General features: G+C 42.6%; 1 protein-coding gene across 1 annotated transcript in view; it reads right to left on the bottom strand.

Moving 5' to 3' along the window:
* Sulf1 (sulfatase 1) overlaps nt 1-21,113 on the bottom strand; it is a 165,647-nt gene that overhangs the window by 130,859 nt on the left and 13,675 nt on the right. The window lies entirely within an intron of this gene.

Raw genomic sequence — 21,113 nt, 5'->3', positions numbered from 1 at the left:
TCATAGAATCTTTCCAAAGCTGTTATTTGATGAGTAGCACAGCGGGCCTTTACAAGAGGTTCAGCTTGTTTCTACTATGCACTTACAACAGGTGGAAATGTGTCTACAGTAAATGTAGCCACTTCACCCGAGAAGCAGCACTTGCTTTGGTATCTTTCAGGAAGCATTTCACATCACACTTTAACACGTACATGGTCCTTATGTACAATGTATAAGTCAGATGAGGAAATAATAGGATAGAATAGGAAAATGTCACATCATTTAACAATCCAATATGTCCTGTGCCTTTAAAGTCTCTTTCTCATGAAAACAACAGTGTTAAAGAGAAATTTTATGTAGAGCTTAAAGCTTTCTTACCTTCCCATAGGTGAGTACAATTGTATGTTGGCGTAAACAGAGGGACCCTCAGAGGCCATGGGTGCAGATCCTTTGCCTCCCCAGACCTGCATCCTCTTGCTCTGGTTAAGTGTGGGCAGTTTTAGGCTCTACCCTCAGAGCAGTAAGCATCCACTCTCTGCTGTGATGTAGGATGCTGGTTGTGGTCAGGTTGGCATAGTATAACATCAAGATAACCTACATGTTTTCTGACACTGATCTGGCCACACTTCTGTGGGAGGATGTTGGGATCCCAGTGATAACACTTTCTGGTTATGTGACATGGAGCGAGTTATTAGCCTCTACCCTTTTGAAGAGCAGTATGGCTTTGTCTCACAAGCCCGACACCCCAACAGGGAGAAAGGAAAGTAGCCTAGCACTCTGTGTTTCCCTGAGCAGTGTTCTGATATCCTAGCAGTGAGAGGCAGAAACATGGAACCACAGACTGGTGTCCAGTGACCACCGAGGAAATGGAGAGCTGCAGTAGAGTATCATTCTCTAGTTCAGACTGGCCAGAACTCACTATGCCAACTGGGTGGCCTTGAGCTCTCATCAACTGTCTTGACTTAGGTGCCTAAACGCTGAGATTACAGACATGGCACCTGTACCCCAGCTTTGATAATTTTGTCTGGTAACATAAACCAAGGTGAGACTCTAAGACCAGTTGTCCAGGATAAGATGTGACTAAAGATCTCCTTGGCAGCAGTTCCTCAGCTTGTTGTCTTAGTACTTTTTTAGTGTTATGATAAGACACCATGACCAAGATGAGTCATTAGAGAAAACCTTTCATTCACTTACAGTTTCAGAGAGTTGGAGTCCATGACAACCGAGCAAAGGCACTGTAGTGGCCGCAGCTAAGAATTCACATCCTGACCCACACGAAGGGCACAGAGATACTAGGAAATAAGTCTTTTGCAACCTCAACATTGTTCCCAAGACCATATTTAGAGCTCCTCTAATAAGGTCATACATCCCAAACAGTTTTATAAACTGAAGACCAAGTATTCAAACATATGAGCCTATTTGAGCCATTCATTCATTTATTCACTTACTCATTCATTCATTCAAAGCACCACAGTATCTTTCTTCTCCCAGGTTTTATGCTTGTTGTTCCTGGCCTAAAATGCCTTCTTTTCTCTATTCCACATCCCTTGCACCAGCACAGGTTCCCCTTTGGCAACCTCTGTTTTCACTTGTTGCTATCAGCACATAGAACCTGAGATGTAATATAGCACTCTGTTATTGCCTTATCTCTCCTGTCAGCTTTGAAGATTGTTCATGGAGGGCTAGGTCATAGGCTGCATCTCCATCTTACCCTCTTGCCACAGTGTGTAGCTCTGCTAACTGCAGGGTGGTAACTGATCATCACTATAAACTCAGGCAGTCAGGATCTGAACTGCATATTGATCCTTGGTTTGGCTTAGAGTTTGTTCACATTTGGTTAAAAAATAACCAATTTTAATAGTATTAAAAGCTATAATATTAGTGGCTGCAGAGATGGCTCAGCACTTACTGTCACTGGCTGCTTTTGCAGAGGACCTGGATCCCTAGCACCCACATGCTGGTTCACAGTTGTCTATAACTGCAGTGCTAGGGGATCCAGTGTTCTTTCTTGGCCTTGGTCATCACTACTCACAGATGGCGCATGAAAATACGTGCAGGCAGAAACCTCAGACACATAAAATAAAAGCAAACCATTTTTTGGAAAGATGTAAAATTAAGAATTAGTTCTTGGCCGACTGTGAAACTAAATTAGGAAGTGGGTAGTCTTGATTTGAGACACTTGCCATTTCTCTTTCCAAAGTTAGACAATTTCTATAAGCAATCACTTGGCTCAAGACTCAAGTGTTATATGAGGTATGCATGTGCATGTGCATGTATGTAACTGTGTTCCTGAGTCTGTTGTTATGTTCCTAGAATGATGTGCTAGGTGAGACGTGAAAGACTTCTGAAATCTTGGTCCTAATGTCTGTAAGGGATGGGCATATATGCCAGTTGATTAGAAGTTGCCATCCACAGAAGAATACCAGACTTTTACCTACTGGTAATCTTCAGAGAAGTAGAACTTAGTTTTCTAGCTGCCAAGCTTGGGTCAGCCAATTTGTGCCACTGTGCTTTTGGGTCCCTGGTGCAGAACTAGGTGACTGAACTCTGCTCTGTTCTTGTCCCAAGTGTCAGATATTCAGAAACAGAGCATTTCTGGTTTCCCAGCCTCACCAGCTCATCAGATTTTACTGCAGAGAAATATCCTTAAGCCCCCAGGCTTTGGTGGAAGGTTAGAGATGCTGTGTTGGTGATGGATTTTTTTTTTTTTTTGTAAGCTGTTTTAGACTTTTCTTTCTTTGCATACTGCACAGACACAATTAGGAACGGCTCAGTGGGGGGTTCTCCTTATGCAGGTAGATGTTCTTTTATTGTCTCCCATTAGTGGCTCAGTCTTGCTGCTAAAGAGCATTCTTCCCTGGATCCTTTGACCCTGGAAAGTTGTCCCAAACTGCTTTCCCTAAAGGATGGTCTAAACGCCAAAAATGTCCTCAGTAGAAAATTGCACCAAACCACACAAATCCTGGCGTGGTGAGTGGTGTGTTCATGTGAGAGGATTACTTCAGATACAATGACATGAGACCAGAAAACATGAGAACTTCAGAATCCAAACCCAAGAGAGAGTGGAGGAGCGTCCAGCTTTCCATAGAGCCTGTAACTAAGCATGCTCTGCACTCAGGTGTCTGAGTTCATCTGAGCTTCTGACGCTACAGAGGCAAGCACTGTGGCTCAAGCAACCTGCATGGAGGAAACCCTGGTCAGCATAACCATGCAAGCATCCCATACCCAGAGAAATCACGGAGGACTCACTAGCAGTTCAGGAAGCCTCTGCTGCCTGCAGGGTCTCTTTGTGGACCGGTCAGGTGGTACCACATACTAAACTGTATTTTCTTTCTACCCCTCCTTGTGCCTTTGAGAATCTCCAACATTATCTTTCTTTCCTGCCTCTTGATCCTCTTCCCCTCCCCCTTCTCTTTGTTATGGGAGAGGTAAGGCAGGGCCTTAATCCGTAGAGCAGGTTTATCTGGAATTTTACTATGCAGCCCAGAATGGTCAAGAATTCACAGAAATTCCCCAGCCTCAACTTCCCAAGTGCTGGAATTGGAGCCATAAATCACCACACTCAACTTCTTTCTCTTTATCATTCTCTATTTGTTTTCCGTTTCTCTTCATTTCAGGAGCGTGTGGCAGGTTTTTATTCTGTAGCCCAGGTTGGCCTGGAATGCACTATTTACCTCATGCCAATCTTCCTGCCTTTCTCTTTCCCTGCTTCACTTCATCCTTCCTGCTCCCTTCTCTTTTCTTCGTTTTTTAAAGATAAAGTCTTGCTGCATAGTCTAGGTTGGCCTGATAATTTCTACTTAGGCTAACCTGGGGTGCACAATACCTCAGCCTCTCAAGTACTGGAATTAAAGATATATATCATCCGTCTTATATTTGTTCATTATTTTTTTAATTTTGAATTAGATTCTCTGTGTGTGTCTGTGTACCCATGTCCACACATGTGCCCATATGCATATGGCATGCTGTGTGTAGAGGTCAAAAGATTAGCTTCACTCATGCTAGGCAAGTTCTTCCACAGCTACACATCTAGCCTTAGAGTCTTTTTCCCACCATGCAATAAGTCATTTTGGCCGGGCGTTGGTGGCACACGCCTTTAATCCCAGCACTGGAGGGGCAGAGGCAGGCGGATTTATGAGTTCGAGACCAGCCTGGTCTACAGAGTGAGTTCCAGGACAGCCAGGGCTACACAGAGAAACCCTGTCTGGAAAAAAACCAACCTCCCCCCCCAAAAAAAACCCTAACAAAAACAAAAAAACCCAAAAAGTCATTTTGGCAAAAACTGGAACATTTCCATCATATCAAAAATCAGACAGGGTGAGGTACAACGTCATGACAGAACACTTGTCAAACATTTGTAAAGTTTGGTTTCAATCTCATCCCCCAATTCCCCCAAAAGTCAAAGATAATTTTCAAAGCTTTAGTCACTGGGAGGTTGGAATGACCCATCAGCTCAGATTTAGATTATAATCAAACACCATCTAAGAAATGATTTTTAAAAATTTTGTGTTAGAGGTAGAAATCCCTTTAAAATCAGTGCTTAAACAGTTCACCTACTGAGAGGAAATAGTATACAAGTTTACAAGTCGAGCCACAATGTCTGGGGCTAAGTCTCTTTCATAATCAATGGCATTTACTCTGCCCCGTTCATGTGGGGCATGAGCTCAGAAATCCAGGAAATTCGAGATGCTTTGTCATAGAAGATTGAGTGCTGAGCATAGGAAGGGTGAAAGTGTTTGAGAAACCCAAGGTTATCAAGTAATCAGACCCCCAAGACTGGAAAAAGTCTCAGCTTCCTGTCTGTTCAGCAGGCCGTTCTGTTTGCCTAAAATGTTAAATTGCCTCCCAACGGCCGCAGCTGGATGGAGATGGAGTTCGTAGTGAGTAAGTCCTCAGTGCTCTTACACAAGTCCTGAGTTTGGTTCTCCTCTCCCACCTAAGCAGATCATAACCACCGGTTAACTATCCCAAGTGATTCCAAGAACTCTGGCATCATCTGCCTCTCCCCATATACATAGACTTAAATAATAAGTCCTTAAAGAAGTCAATTATAAATGTCACCAGTCCCTCCTCTGTACTCCCACACTTTACTGAGGAGTGCCTCGACCTGGCTGGTGGACTTCAGAAGAAATGGTTGCAGTCCTCTTCTGTGCCAGGTAATGAAATACAAGCTTTGGTCTTGGGGTGCCTCCTCCAAAGTGAAGCGCAAGCCACCTAGGGAGAAGCCTTCTTTTGGATGGGCAAATAGCACCAAATCTTGAATATATGATGCTCCAGAAAGTGCTCCACTCTGCTCAGTGCTCATGGCAAGGTGAAAGCAAATATTCTTTCTTTTAAGGCTAAACTAAGGGCACCTAGACATGGCCTTTCTCTTGTGAAGTCAATGAGAACACAGTCCCCTAGACAGACAGCAGGGACCAAGAGTAAAGCAGCAAATCTAGTGAGCCCGGATACAGACTTTTCTTGGGAACACTAACACATAAGACGGATTAGTATTTACCTCCCTACTTAGCATTGCATAGAGAGGAAAGTCTGCTAATTTTATACTCTTAAAAAGCTGTTTTTAAGATGAAGCAGGGGAGATAGCTCAGTCAACAAAGCATTGCCATTTGGGTGAGCACCAGGGATCACTCTCCAGGCTCCAGAATAAAAAGCCAAGCAATGGTATGAGCCTGTAATACCAGTGCTAGGAGGATCCCAGGAGCTGATTGGCTAGCCAGCTTAGCCTAACTGGTGAGTCCCAGGTCCCAGTGAGAGACCTTGTCTCCAAAACAAAACAAAATAAAACAAGGTGGATACAGTCAGTGCCTGAGGAAGACAAACAACCCAGGATGTCCTCTGGTATACACACACACACACACCACACACACACTTACATGTGCTTACACACATTTACACACCCCCACACTTAGACACATACTTAAAAGCTTATGTACACATCCCTCACTTACATGCACATAAATACATGCATGTGCTCACACACACTTACACACTTAAATACACATCTTAAAACACACACACAGACACACACACACACACACACACACACACACACACACACACACACCCCTCTATCTTTATTCAATGGTACAGTTCCTTACTAACAACACTGCCAATGTCAGTGAACTCTATTCTCAGCTTGCACCTTTTGCTCCATTGTGTCCTCCTCTAGCTAGTTACTCATTCAGCTGCCTACATCTGAAACTACATTAGAAATGTTCTGTCCCTTCATTCTGCTCATCCAGGCCCATGCTATGAATATTATACCTTCGAAAAATGTCTGGAATCTTCGTCTGTTGTCCACCTTCAGAGCCCAGGCCCCACACCTCCCATTTGATGGCAATGATCTCTTCTCAGTTCTCCTAGTTTGCAGAGTTCTACTCACTGGCCTTCGCACAGCCCATACTTCATATGGTCAATAGGAGACACAGACAACATCTTTCTAGGACTCGGGGTGTAGTTCTGGGGTGGAATCCTTGCCTAGCATTTAGAAGGTCCTAGACTTCATCTCCCGTACCACGAATACAAATAAGCAAGAATATTTCTAAACTATGAATCACATCTGCTTTCCATTTCCCAGCTCTACAAAAATTCTTTTGTCTCTTCTTTGACTGAAAAGCAGACCCCAAAATAGTGGCCATGGAGGAGTAGGAGTTCTGGGCCACAGGCGCTTCCCTCACTGACCTGGGTTTGCTGCAGGAACAGCAGCCAGAGGAATTAACACTATCAGAGACTGGAGAGACGGCTCAGTCAGTTAACACTGGATGCTCTTCTAGAAGACCCCAGTTCAAATCCCAGCCCCTACATGGCAGCTTACAACTGTCTGTAGCACCAATTATGGGTTATCTGGTACCTTTACTGACATATACAGGCAAAATACCTGTGCACATAAAGTAATAATACCTGCAAGTCTCTTAGTAATATACTCCGGTGGAACTATAGATTGCAGATCAGAAGCGAGTCTGTGGATGTGTGCCTCACTAGAATTAACATTGTGCTGACATATCTCTCTTGGATTCAATAACCAGGCCATGACTAGTTCATAGACTAGTCTACCCCTCTGTACTGTTCATCAGGGCTCTTCCTTTCTGGAAAGTTCTTCCCATCAGCTGCTTATTGTTTGAAGCCCAGCCCATCACCATCACCTTGTGAAAGGTCCTGGCTTCCTCAGGCAGAAGTAACAGTATGAATTGGGCATCTTCTCTCAATCCTGAACACAATTCCTTTTCAGGTATATATAAAAAAAGCTAACTATTATGGGATTATCTGTTGTTTTGGTCTGTTCCTCAGAACAACGACTCTTCTAAGACAAGACACTTTACCCACCTGAGTATTGCTACTGCTTAACACAGCGTGCCATCTATCCATAGTAGAGGTGAAGTAAAAGACGAAAGCAGGGGCTAGAGAAATGGTTCAGGACTTTGGAAGGAGCACTTACTACTCGCTCTTCCAGAGGACCCAAGTTCAAATCCCAGCATCCACATCAGGTATTTTATAATCACTTGTAACTCTAGCTCCAGGAGGTCCAAAGGCACACATAAAAATAAAGATAAATCTTTAAAAAAAAAAGATGAAAGCAAGAACAAACAGGAAAGCACCAAATGTACTAAAATAGCGCAGTTTTCAAACTACATGCTAGATACTTTTCTATATTACATTACTTCCCGTGCTAGATAACTTTTTTTATATTACTTCCTTGCTAAATACTTTTTTATATGATTTCCTTGCTAGATACTTTTCTGTATTTCTAACTGCACTAGATACTTCTCTGTGTACTTCCTTTTCGTCCTTCCAACACGCATCCCCTGGGGATATGTAGTTTTGTCTCATTTCATAGAGGTCTTATTGCTGCCTTATCTTACTGCTGGTCCTCAGGTGACAGTGACACAAACTCCGATCTGGATCTTCTCTGTCTGTGTCCCCTCTGCTGTAACTGAGGCTAAGGTTGAGATGACAGGGCTGGTCTTTGTAGACCCTGCCTGACATAGAATGTTGATGGATTTCATTCCAATTTAGAGGTAAGATAACTAGGGCTCAGTTTCAATTGTATCTTACAATTTCTTGATAGTTACAGATAATTTTAAGTAGAAATATAATTTAAATACGATTTTTAAATTTAATTGAAATAATTGACTTATTTGTTTTTGCATTTTTTTTTCCTGTGACAAGCTCTTCCGTGTATCTTCAGCTGGTCCTGAACTCACGATCCTCCTGGCTCAGGTTTCCGAATGCTGGAATTGCAGGCATTCCACCACATCTACCTTAAAGGAAACCTTTAAAACTTGATAAGGAATCTTTATATTTGGTCCATTTTGCACGTAAAACAGAGAGAGAGAGAGAGAGAGAGAGAGAGAGAGAGAGAGAGAGAGAGAGAGAGTGCTACACACACACACACACACACACACACAAAACTCTGTTATACAGGACGCAAGTTTGTCTAGTGCTGCAAATGACTGCTTAGTGGATTAATCACAATGCTTAGAGCATTCAACCTTAGGCATCCTTGTATATTTCTAAGTTTTCTTTCACAAAACAGTATTGAGTAATAATAATTTTCCATTTCTCACGATACGAGGAAATACAGTCATGGCCTTACCAATGCAAATTATACAATTACCTCCAACAGAACTTTATTCCCATGGCCTTCAGTTAGCAACAGTAGTTCTACCTGTTCAGAGCGTGCACCTCACTTCTGTTGCTCTACAGGGCTGGAGAGAGGTGACATCTAAAAGCCACATACCACATCCCCGAGCTAAATATTTTACGAATGCTGCATTCTTTATGGAGAGCAAGTTTAATAATTTGGCTCTGGACTTTGCCAGCACTTAAGTTGCTTTTGTCCATGCGTCTTTAATATTGAACCATTTGGTCTACAGTGAAAAAAATTAACGAAAGCTAACGTGCCCACTGAAGTCACTGTGTTTGTTATGTTTACAGAAGCCAGCAAAAGTTTCAAGCCTCGTGTGAAAGTTTATTTCATAGTATAAAAAGATATGTCAAACAATTATATTTACCTGAAATTGTGAGTAGCCAAAACAGAGAAACTGAAAATGAAGACAGTTACAATCTCTGCATTGCCCAATGAACCAAGTGAGTAACCAGGTTCCTTCCTGTGAGGACTTCGAGCCAGCCTGCATGTAATGTAGCCAGGCTAGGCTAGACTAGAATGCACTGGTCAATCTAAGAACCTCTTCCGGGTGTTATTTTGTCAAGTGAATTATCGTCTGAAATCTTTTTCTCTTCCAGTATTTTTAGGAGAGCCCAAACTGGAGGGTGGTGAACTTTGGCTAGAGACACATTTTCCATCATCTAAGCATCTCATGTAGGGGTAGGATCACAAAAACATAAACTGAACAAGAGGCAGAAAGGAAAACCTGTCGTCTTTCTAGCAAAAGTAGATCATCATACTTACAAAAGTCGCCTTGAAAGTCTTCTCTAGAGAAAAGGCTCCGGAGCAGGGAAGAAGCAGAGGAGCAGAGATTAGGTGGCAGCAGGGACTTCCTTCCTCCTCCAGAATGGGAGAGTCATTGTTCCTTATCGCCCTGACCTCTGCGGGGCTCCAGGAGCCAGGGAGGGAGGCTTGGCCTCTGATCCCAGCCGCCCTCTCTCCTGGCCTCTGGGCCTCGGATTTCCAACTTGCAGATAAAACTGCCCGACCTGACACCAGTTCCAAGATTCATTAGGGACTGACTGCGAAGTGCTTGCAAGATGCAGTTATATAAGCCCGGCGTATTATTATCATCACACACCCCCATAGACCCAGCTCTGCCAGACAAACAAAAGGCAGTTCCAAGAAGAGGAGGAGCAGAGGCACAAGTTCCACTGGGGGTGAATTTCGGGACACTGCTGAACTGACTGGGGGAAAAAAAAAAACCACCAACAGGCAACCCAATAGGAGTATGCAAACCTCCACAAACAAACTGAGTTGCAGCTGGCGGGCTGGGAGGGAGGGGGCGGGGAGGGAGTCAGGGTTTCCAGGCATGCGGTTTTGGCGCTTGGAGCATCCAGTACAGTAGGTAGCTGTGGCAGGACTGAATGGATGAGGAAGATGTGGGCTTTGGAAAACCAGGCATTCCTGAGGCCAAGTACTTGGTAAACACTGATCGTTCTTAAACCCGGACCCGGTTGTCTGTTCTCATTATTCCTGGTCTCCTTTTCCTAATGGTGGTTTGCAGGGAGTCTCCTGTGCTCTGTGGAGTTCTGTTTGAAACTTGTCTGGGTCTCTGCTCTTTCCTTTGTGAGAGCAACTCCCCACCCCCAAAGCCAGAGTCATCTGAGAAAGTTCCCTGCCATGGTCCTCATTTCTTAGCTTTTTGTTGTATTTTCTTTCTTCCTTCCTTCCTTCCTTCCTTCCTTCCTTCCTTCCTTCCTTCCTTCCTTCCTTCCTTCCTCCCTCCCTCCCTCCCTCCCTCCCTCCCTCCCTCCCTCCCTCCCTCTCTAACTCCCTCCCTCTCTCTCCTTCTAAAAGATTATTTATTTTATTTATTTTTTATAAGATTTATTTATTACATGTAAGTACACTGTAGCTGTCTTCAGACACACCACAAGAGGGCATCAGATCTCTTTACAGATGGTTGTGAGCCACCATGTGGTTGCTGGGATTTGAACTCTGGACCTTCTGAAGAGCAGTCGGGTGCTCTTACCCACTGAACCATCTCACCAGACCTATTTATTTTATGTGAGTACACTGTAGCTGTACAGATGGTTGTAAGCCTTCATGTGGTTGTTGGGAATTTTCAGGACCTCTGCTTGCTCGGGACAACCCCACTTGCTACGGTCAACTCGGCTCGCTCAGTCCCTGCTCGCTCCAGCCCAAAGATTTATTTATTGTTATACATAAGTACACTGTAGCTGGCTTCAAATGCACCAGAAGAAGGCGTCAGATCTCATTACGTGTGGTTGTGAGCCACCACATGGTTGCTGGGATTTGAACTCAGGATCTTTGGAAGAGCTGAGAGATTATTATTACCCTTGCCTGCTCTTGGCATTCCTGCCCTGGTGTAAAGACTCCTATCCTGTCACTTAAAGCTCACAGTTTGTGTTTGTACAGTAATTTTCCCCTTCCGGTGCCGCCCTCCAGTATCACCTACCCGACAGCATCTTAGAAAATGAATCACTCTCAACAGGTGGATTTAACAGTCCTTGTGTTTAGGACCTTACACTCACATTCCAGCTCCTCATCTCAAATCTCTGCTCCCCTGGAAAAGCTCACCCCAATTTCTCTCCTGTCTTAGTGTCCACAATGCATCTGACTACTGTTCCCAGAGCTCCCTCCTTGTCAGATCCTGCTGATGGCCCAACTTAGTGAGTTTACTGAATTTGTTTGAGATCAGGTTTCACTTTGTAGCCAGGGCTGTCCTGGAACTCACAGAGATCTGCCTTCCTTTGCCTCTGCCTCCCCATTGATTGTTAAAGGTATGCACCACCAAATCTGGATGGCATTGAATCCATCTTACAGCTTGACTGAATCTCACCTGTGTCTTTTGAGTTACAGAAGAGCCTACCCACAAGTTGGTTGTTCTGGGTATGTATGTAATAGACTTATACCGGTTTGTGGTTCCCCTTCCATGTTTAAATGATTGAGAATTCCCATGTGTAAATGACTGAGAATGTAAGTTTAAAAGGGAGAGGCTATTTATGGGATGATTCCCCGGTAGGGCAGTCTCTGGATGGTCCTTTCTCAGTCTCAACTCCCAACTTTGTCTCTGTAACTCCTTCCATGGGTATTTTGTTCCCCATTCTAAGAAGGATTGAAGTATCCACACTTTGATCTTCCTTCTTCTTGAGTTTCATGAGTTTTGCAAATTGTATCTTGGGTATTCTAAGTTTCTGGACTAATATCCACTTATCAGTGAGTGCATATCATGTGTGTTCTTTTGTGATTGGGTTACCTCACTCAGGATGCTATCCTCCAGATCCATCCATTTGCCTAAGAATTTTATAAATTCATTGTTTTTAATAGCTTGGAAGGCAGAAGAGGGCATTGGACCCTCTGGGACTGATGGTTGTGAGCCACCATATGGGTGCTGGGGATAGAATTCAGGTTCCGTGAAAGAGCTATCACCCCAGTCCCCTAATGAGCATTAGTAACCTACTAGTATCTTGAAATACAGTCATTTAACCTTTGTTTTACCAATGGGAATACCAAGCCTGGCTGTGGTAACCCACTCTTCATCTATAGAACACAATCTCTGAGGGAAGCAATCATTAAGGAGGGAAGATTCATTATGGATCATGGTTCCACAGACTTCTGCCCATGCTGGCTTGTCTGTTCTTTGGGCATCATTCCAACTCGTATTAGTGGTATAAGCGACTAGGTTTGATATCTTGGGGCCTCATTGAACCCAAACCCACAAGTTCCTCTGTTTCTCCCCGATTTGTAGTCCAGCTAGAAGGAAAGACTCTCCACTTGGCTTGGCCCCCTGTCAATCAGATCAGCATACATCATCCAGTCATCAACTCAACTCAGCTTCCTGGGCTTCAGCTCAGTCCTGCCATGGAATTTGTCAAAGGAGCCAACCCTGTTCTCCCCTGCAAGCTCTCTCTGGCTAGACACAGACACTCCGTCCCAGCTACAAAAAGCTAGCCTCCCCCAGTTCTGTGATTCACTGTACTCCCAGTCCCAGAGTGCATCTGGTCTCGAGCCTCCTCCCCCAGGCAGTGAGTACATGACTAAGTGGATCTACACTGCTCAGCGTCCAGTGCTGTGAGCTCAAATGTCCCCAGAGCTCTAGGGTGGAACTAAGAGAACAAAACAATGACCAGACATTAATACTAATACTAAAAGGAATTTATTACACAGACCTATTGCCAAACAGACCATCTTTAGACTTTCGCTAAGCATTATGCTATTCACAAGTAGAAATAAATTTTAGCTCAAATAATGTCAACCAGAACTAACCTTTATTAATTTCTACACCCTTGAGCTTTGCCATCTGCTGTTTTTAATTTGTATTTTGCTCACCTAGAGGTCTGGGAGGTCAGTAGCTTTTTCCCTTTCTTTGAGCAAGCTTTAGCTCCAGTCCTGCCTGGAGGCAAAGAATAAAAAGATGACCCTTTCATGACTGTCATTTAAATCCACTAACTACATTCTTCCAGGAAAAAGCAGCAGAAGGAATTTTTCTCATTTCCATAGATGGCAGATTATAATAAACATTTTTTTAAACCTGAGACATCCTATTATTAATATATTCCCAAATTCTCAGCCCCAGAAACAAACCTTCCGATGTAATTTCTTTCCTGGCCATGAGATTTACAATGGAAAGGTCATGTTTGCACTAGACTTTGGTTTGAAATTAATCTTCTCTCCTTGTATTTCTATAGAATCCAGGCACTTTATCATTTAGTCATTTCCAAATATGAAATGCTTGTCATTCTTGAACAACAACCTAATCTTCCCTTTGTGGGTGGAGAAAGGAAAACCGCAAGCCACTGCCAGGATACAGATCACTTGGAGGGTTATGAGAAGGCCTGAAGTGCCTTCCTCTATGTCTCAGTCTTCAAAATAAAGATGTAAAGTGTTCGTGCAAAGCCCATCTGCATCTGGGCATGGGATACTCTGGGAGTGTTGGCAGGAGGATTGCAGAATTGGGTAGGCAAGGCTAAGTAGTGAGTTCTTTTTAAAATGTTGTTTATGTTTTTTTAACTGAATTTGTTTAGTTTTAGTAAGAGTATGAAATACTGGATTTTTTGTTGTTGTTGGTTTTTTTTTTTTTTTTTTTTTTTTGTCTTTTTTGGAGGGTGTAGTGGTGGTGGGGCTGTTCCAAGACAAAATTTCTGTCTGTAGCCCTGGCTGTTCTGGAATTCACTCTGTAGATCAGGCTGGTCTCAAACTCAAGAGATTGGCCTGCCTCTGCCTCCCAAGTGCTGGGATTAAAGGCATGTACCTCTATACTGGGTTTCTTTGTGACATTTTCCTGTCATTCTATTTTGCTTGTATTTATCCCCTGTCATTGTCCCATATGCTGCCCCCTACTCCAGATGGTATCTGTCTTCTTCCTAAATAGTGACCTTTCTGTTTTCAAATTATGGATGTGTAGAGTTAAATCTAGGCCCCCTCTAGTGAGAGAGAATATGCAATTGCAATGTGTGTCTTTTTTCTCCTCTCTCATTATATATAATTAGTTAAAGGTCAACTTGGGCTAAATAGCCAGTCTCTGTCTCAAAAAAGAAAACCTCAATAACAAAGTTTACTTGGATTCTGTTGTACAAAATAAATAGATATCTTCAGACCTCCCAACACTGAGGCTCAACCTTCACCATACCTCCTTGTCTTTCTGGTGCTGTCACCTATATATAAACATACAATATTAGAACAAGGACCCATTTCAGCCGTATCTGTTGCTCATCAAACCTCTACTAAGGGGGTAGGAATAGCTCTTGTAAAATCTCATAACATTTTATCGACATATACACTGAGCTTTTATGTTATTCCTGAAGCCAGACGAGACCCTGCCCATCCCCTCACTTCAGAGGCTTCCTCGCTTGACTAATTCTAAAGAGTAAATTGATTTTCTCATCATTTGCTGCCTTTGACAATAGGAAGGCCGGCGTGCCCAACATTACTAAAACGACAGCTCCCTTCCACCCAAGGGGAAAGAATGTGTGTTAATATCTTTAATGACTGGCATCTTTATGAGAAATGCGAAATCATTTATCCTCAGCAATAACTCGCCTAGGATTAAAACATACTTGGGGCTTAGAGCGGAAGTAATCTGTCAGGAGAAATTATTTAGACTGATGTGAACTAACCGAGTAAATTGGCTTCCGATAGCTTCCTAAGGACATGTTGATTCAAGTTGGTTGAAAGTTAGCATGAGATTCAGGAGAATGTGGTAAAGAACTGGCATTCTAGAGGCGGAAAACGTACCACCTTTACTGGATAAACTCGGTTGTGTCTACTAGGAGCTCGAAACGATGTCAGGAGGACACTGAAATCAGGAGGACAAGCTGAGTAAGAGACAGATGGCTCGCTTACTCAGAACAGCAGTGGGACCGAACAGAACCACCTCCTTGTAAGGCCCTGGAGTATTCACTGGGCACTAGTCTAGTCCTCTCAGGGCTGCCTTTAAAGGACCAGTGCTGCTTTGGAGCCAGCTACTGTGCTGCAATGTGCAGGAAGATCCGCGTCCTGCAGGAGCACCTGCCTCCACCAGTGATGACAGCTAACAAGTTACCAGGGTCTCATTATTCTCTTCCTCTAAATTTTCACAGCAAACTCTTTATTATTTATTTTATTTATTTATTATCCTATTTACCCAGAAACCCTAGGAAAGTATAGAAGAAGCATTCTAGCTGTCTGGAAATCATAGTTGGTCTGGAAAACAGGCATAAATTGTTAGAGAATGTAAGCTGCCTCCGTGTAATTGATGCTCACACTTTACTGTTAGAAGCTTCTCAGGAAATCTGAGAGTCTGAGTGTCTTGTAAGAACTTGTTCAGTGCTACCTTTTTTAGGGAATGGGAAACACATTCTCTTTCCATGGAGCATTGGCTGAGAGGGGATCTCGGTAGCCACTTGGGTTTGTGTGTTTAAACATGCACAGAGAAAGGTATGGGTTGATGGCATAGCTCTGTGACAGATCCCTGGCTCAGCACAAGCCAAGTCCTGTTCATTCCTTGATAACCCCCCAAAACAATTGTGATATACACACACATGCATACATACATACATACATAGGTTATGTCTGTCTGTCTGTATAAACAAAACCAGTAAGAATCTTGTTTATGAGATGGAGACGGATAATAACCTCAATATTTCTCTGTCTTTAGACCAAGGAATAAACAGTCCTTTGATGGTCTAGGAAATGAAAATCTTCATGTGAGTATATATGTGTGTTGTGTATGCATGCATGTAGATGCCAGAGAATAACATCTCTGACACACCTCAGATGCCCTCTGCCTGGATTTTTGAAACTGTGTCTCTTCCTGGCCTAGCCTGCTATCCACGCTCTGGGATTTATTGGCCTCTACCTCTCCAGTCATAGTACACTAAATTAAAAGCACATTTAATGTCATATGGGTTCTGGGGCTTGGATTCAAGGTCTCAAGTACTTTCCTGACTGAACTATCTCCTGAGCTACCAATTCCATGTTTTATGGTAGAATTTTAAGATCTAAGCCTAGGTACATTAGGGGAGAGTAGACTGACAGAGACAGAGAAGACATTGAGCACAAACTAAATCAAGTTTGTCACTTGGTCTCTGTGTTTGCAAGTGGAGGCGCAGATGCTAAAGTGGTGTCATGCATGCCAAGGGTCAAGTGCTGGGGGGAGGCAAGAGGAACAGACTGGGTGTAGGCCAAAGGGGAAGTAGGGGTTGTAAGAGATGGGACACAGGATGCCATCCACTGCAGAGGTGCCGACTAGAGATGCTGAGACAGAGAGAAAAGGCCTCAGTAGGCAGAACCTGCATGAGCCCCTTGCCTGGGGCTGAGTACTGCCCAAGTTGTTATGAAGCGGAGGCTAAAACTTGAGCCAGGGACAAGCAGAACAAGCAGGAAGGGAAGTGATAACGGCAGGCAGGGCCAAGCTGAGTCACCTGAGCAAGGTTGCCTGACTCCAGAAGAAGCAGATTTTACCCATAATCCCCTCACATTGCAGTAAAGTGTGTGCCTGAGGTGAATGTGTTGAACAGGAATCTCTGGACTAAAGCAATGGTGGCTTTTCAGAAGCAAGTGGAGCTGGGTGAAAGTGGGCCTCTGTGCTCACCTGTCTTATTCTGGCAAAAACAAAACAAAACCAAAACCAAAACAAAACAAACAAATAAACAAACCGCTATCTGGATGATTGACATGTGAAAGTTCAGAGTGAAGAGACACCACAAAAGGGGCCAATGTAAGTGTGCCTTCAAGGGGTGTGGCCTGGGAGGCAGAGGAAGGCAGATCTGTGACATCAAGACAGCTTGGTGTACATCACAAATTCCTGTCAGCCTGCGTTGCATAGTGAGACCCTGGTTTTTTGTTTTGTTTTTTAAGGGAGAAGGAGAAGGAGGAGGAGGAGGTGGTGGTGGTGGTGGTAGTGGAGGAGGAGGAGGGGGAGGAGGAGGAGGAAGAGAAAAAAGGAAGAGGAGGTAAGGTGCAAAGGTGTTTGCCACCACAGGCCCTGCTTGACTCATTGCTTGGTGGGAAAGTGCCTGTGTCATAGCTGTGCTCCTGCTCTGGCCTTTGCCAAAAATTTTGGATTCTTTATTTAAATGCTTAGAGCAAAAGGAAGGAAAAATCCTGAAATCTAACCAGCAATATGCCTGAACCTTTTTTTTTTCTTTCCCTTTTTCTTTTTGTCATTCAGACAAGTGACTGTAATCTAAACAAAGTGATCCAGTCAAAGGCCACATCTGTCAAATTATCAAGAGGGCAGTTCAGCTTTCCAAGGGCTGACTTAATCATTTAAAAGTATAATTTGTTTTCTCTCTCTCTCTCTCTCTCTCTCTCTCTCTCTCTCTCTCTCTGGCTTCAAGACTGTGCTTCGCTATAAAGCTGAGGTTTGGTGAGTTGAGCCAACTTAAATTTTAGGTCTTGTGTTTAAGTATTTAGACCATAATGCCTTAAAAGCTTTTTAATAGAGAACTCTAAACATCACCCATTCATTAAACAAGCAATTATTGAAAAATTAGAGTGGACCAGGGACTGTTGTGGATTCAGATAAGATTTTTCAACTCACCTTTTAATATATATATGTATGTGTGTGTGTGTGTGTGTGTATGTATTCTTACAAACTATGTTCTTGAATAGAATTTGGCAGGGTTAAAAAAATTAATAAATACAAGGAAAAGAAATTGATTAAACTCTCAACTAGGCTTAAGAAAAGAGAACACCCAGGGCAGGACTCTTGCTCAGTGTTGGAAGCCTGGGTTCAATCCTTAGTGCAACAAAAATACATTTAAATGTATATGTATATGATGTGTGTATATACATATAAGGTTCACTGAGATAGCTCAGTGGGTAAAGGCACTTGCTGCCAAGTGTGATAACCTGAGTTTGTTTCCCTAGGATGCATGTGGTGGAAGAAGAGAACCAACTCCTGAAAGTCATCCTCTGATCTTTATATATCTGTAATGGCATGTATAAATGTAATAACAATTTCAATAAATAAATGAATAAAGGTACTATTCAGGGGATGGGAGAAAATGTAATATCTAGTTTCCTGGTATCCTATCCTGCTTTGGTGTCTAGCATTGCTGGAGGGGGTCAAACTCTAGAGCTCAGCTTCTTACACCTAAGTTGGGGAGAAACCAAAGAGAGAGAGAGAGGGGAGGGCTGAGAAAGGAAAAACATATCCCTTCCCCTAAATGTACTGGAAGTCATCTGTACACATCATGATACTATATTACTAAATGTTAATATTTCAATGTGTTTTACACAAGAATAAAAATATTATATAATGCATGACTTAATTTTAATGTTTTACCTAAGAATACAAAATATAACACAATGTATGAGACAGGCAGAGGCAGAGGCATGATTGCTTCAGTCTGATTTAAGGCTTGTCCTAGACAACATAGTGAGATTCTCATCTCAAAAATAAAGTCCAAAATTAAATTATGAATTGTCCTTGACCAGTAGCACTGGCATTTGTGACTGACTGGAAGGTGGTGTGGCCCTGGTTTGTAAAGACATTTAAGTGGAAGTTAACTTTTCAGTTTATACAAATGGATTACAGAAAAGAAGTGAAATCGATCCGTATCCTTCACACTGGGGCGCATCAGCTCTACTCTGTGTATAATTAACTAACTTTCTCCTGTTTTCATTTCTTTACTAAAACCCAAAAGCTAAAAAGAGTTGCAAATTTAATGGAAAATGATAAGACAACAAGAAATCAATTACTCAGATGAATCTGTGGTTGATAAATTGTCCTAATTGCTTGCTTTATAAAGATCATTCTCAGGTACATGTATTCCTCAACTTATGGTCGGTGGGGTTACAGCCCGATTGGGATGTTGAAAATTGAAAATACCATTAATTGAAGATTCATTTGGTCCATGTAACCCATCAAACATCATCACCTAGACACATGAAACAATCTCAGAACACTTATGTCAGTCTCCAGTTAGGCAAAACCACCCAAGCAACGTCAATTTTACAATAAATAGCTGACTATCTTAGGAAATTCATTAAATATTCTACTGAAAATTGAAAAATAGGGTGGATGTATGGGTGTTCTTTCAGCAGTTATGACTGTGGAGTTAATCATTAAGCTGAACCAATTTGTCAGAGTTGGCGCTCTCTCTCTCTCTCTTTCTCTCTTTCTCTCTCTCTGTGAGTGTGTGTGTGTGTGTGTGTGTGTATTGAAGGGACTGGGACTAGAAACATAAGAAAAACTCTGTTCCTCATCTTAAAAATATATTGAAAATAATCTTCAGAGGTTATGGTCTTGTTGACTAGATATTAACATTTTGGTGTGTATTATCTATGAAAGTTTCCTATCCTTAAAAATAGGCAGGAATTTAATGTATTTTATGTAATATTCTCCATAAGGTTGCAAAACCCAAATAAAATGCTTAAAAGTGCTTTACAAAGTTTTAGGTGTCAGTTATTATATGAAATGTAATAATGTATACTTGAGGCCCGAGAGATGACTCAGTGAGTTAAAGCGACAGCCACCAAACCTCAGTCTGACTTTGGTCCTCGGAACCTCCATGGGGGTGGGAGAGAAGCAATGCCCAAAACTTTTCTTCTGACCTACACGTGTGGGCTGTGACATGCCTCCTTCCAAATAAATATATAAATATAATTTAAAAAAATAAAAATGCACATTTTATAAATTATGGAGAAAAACCAAATTATGCTCAGAGAACTCACAACTTGTAGTCCAATACAGACAAGAAGCCCATTCACTGTGTAAAAAGCGGATGATTGGTACCAAATGTGTCTCTGTGTTGGGAGAACAAGAGAAAGTTTCCTATTCATCATTTTGAGTTGTTCATCTATGAGGCCTGATGCTTTTGGGGGTCCAGTCTTTCACTTTAGCAGTTTGTCCTTTTGTGTGTGTTTTGGAGAGGTGGTAATTGATCATCTTTGAGAAAAGGCAATAGAAAGGATCACTTCAAGGGGCTAGCAGCAGCCGCAGCCCACAGCGCAAGCGCAGCGCAGCAGTTTCTTCAGTGACCAACAGACAACAGTGCTGTGCTTTGCTTTCGCTGTGGACAACTGCGATTTGAGCAGGACCAGGAAGCACCTGCAGACGGTTGAGGTGCAGGTCTGACTTGGGGATGGTGTGAGTTCCAGGACAGCCAGGGCTACACAGAGAAACCCTGTCTCGAAAAACCAAAAAAAAAAAAAAAAAAAACCAAAAAAAAACAAAAAACAAAAAACCCCACCACCCTTGCTCCTTAATAAGAAATCTTTTTAATTTCAGATTATTAAGTTGTTTTCTTATGGTGCAAAGTGGGAAATGTAAAATAAGGAGTGCGATACTCTTTTGTTAGCCAATTTTTTAATTTTGTTTTCTTTGCATACAGATAGTTTTAAATATAACTTATGAGGGTACATAATTGTTTAGCTCTTCCAATTCTTTCTGAAAAGCTCTATTACTTGAGGAAATCTTCCAAATGACATTTTATTGCTGAGTGACAGTTCAGCTGCTCACATTCAGTAAGACTGTCCACTAATGACAAAGTATGTTATATTTTGAAAAAAAAAATTAAATAGAAAAGCAAAGAAGTACGAATCAGGAGTCAGGAGTTCTATGGGTAAGGCTAGAGCTCACTCACTTTCTTATTGAGGGTCTTTGTAATGAATCTCCATCACTCTCACCAAAAGTTCTGGGTTCTCACACTGAGAACACACTCCAGCAGATCAGGGAGTGCTGTACTCCCTCAGCTGCACCTTTCTGGTGCTCAGCAGTGGCAGCTCTCCTTGCTTCATCAAATACAGCTAGTTTCCCATGGCTTAGCTCAATGAAGACATTTAGAAGGACTGATGAATAGCATTTAGTGGGTATTTTTAACATGCCATTATCCAGAGTGTGGGGCGCACTCCTGTTGTCTGAGTGCTTGGTAAGCGGCCAGGAGGCAGGCAGGCTCTAGTAAGCTTGAGTCCAGTGTAGGCTTTGTAGCCAGACTGTCTCCAAAGGAACCACCATAACCACATACACACACACACACACACACACACACACACACACACCACAACACAGATG

The sequence above is a fragment of the Mus caroli genome, unplaced genomic scaffold (assembly GCF_978045245.1).
Source record: "Mus caroli unplaced genomic scaffold, Mus_caroli_1 scaffold_1, whole genome shotgun sequence".
Lineage (NCBI taxonomy): Eukaryota > Metazoa > Chordata > Mammalia > Rodentia > Muridae > Mus > Mus caroli.
Note: the sequence above shows the minus strand (reverse complement) of the source record. Positions and strands in the feature narration are given on the sequence as shown.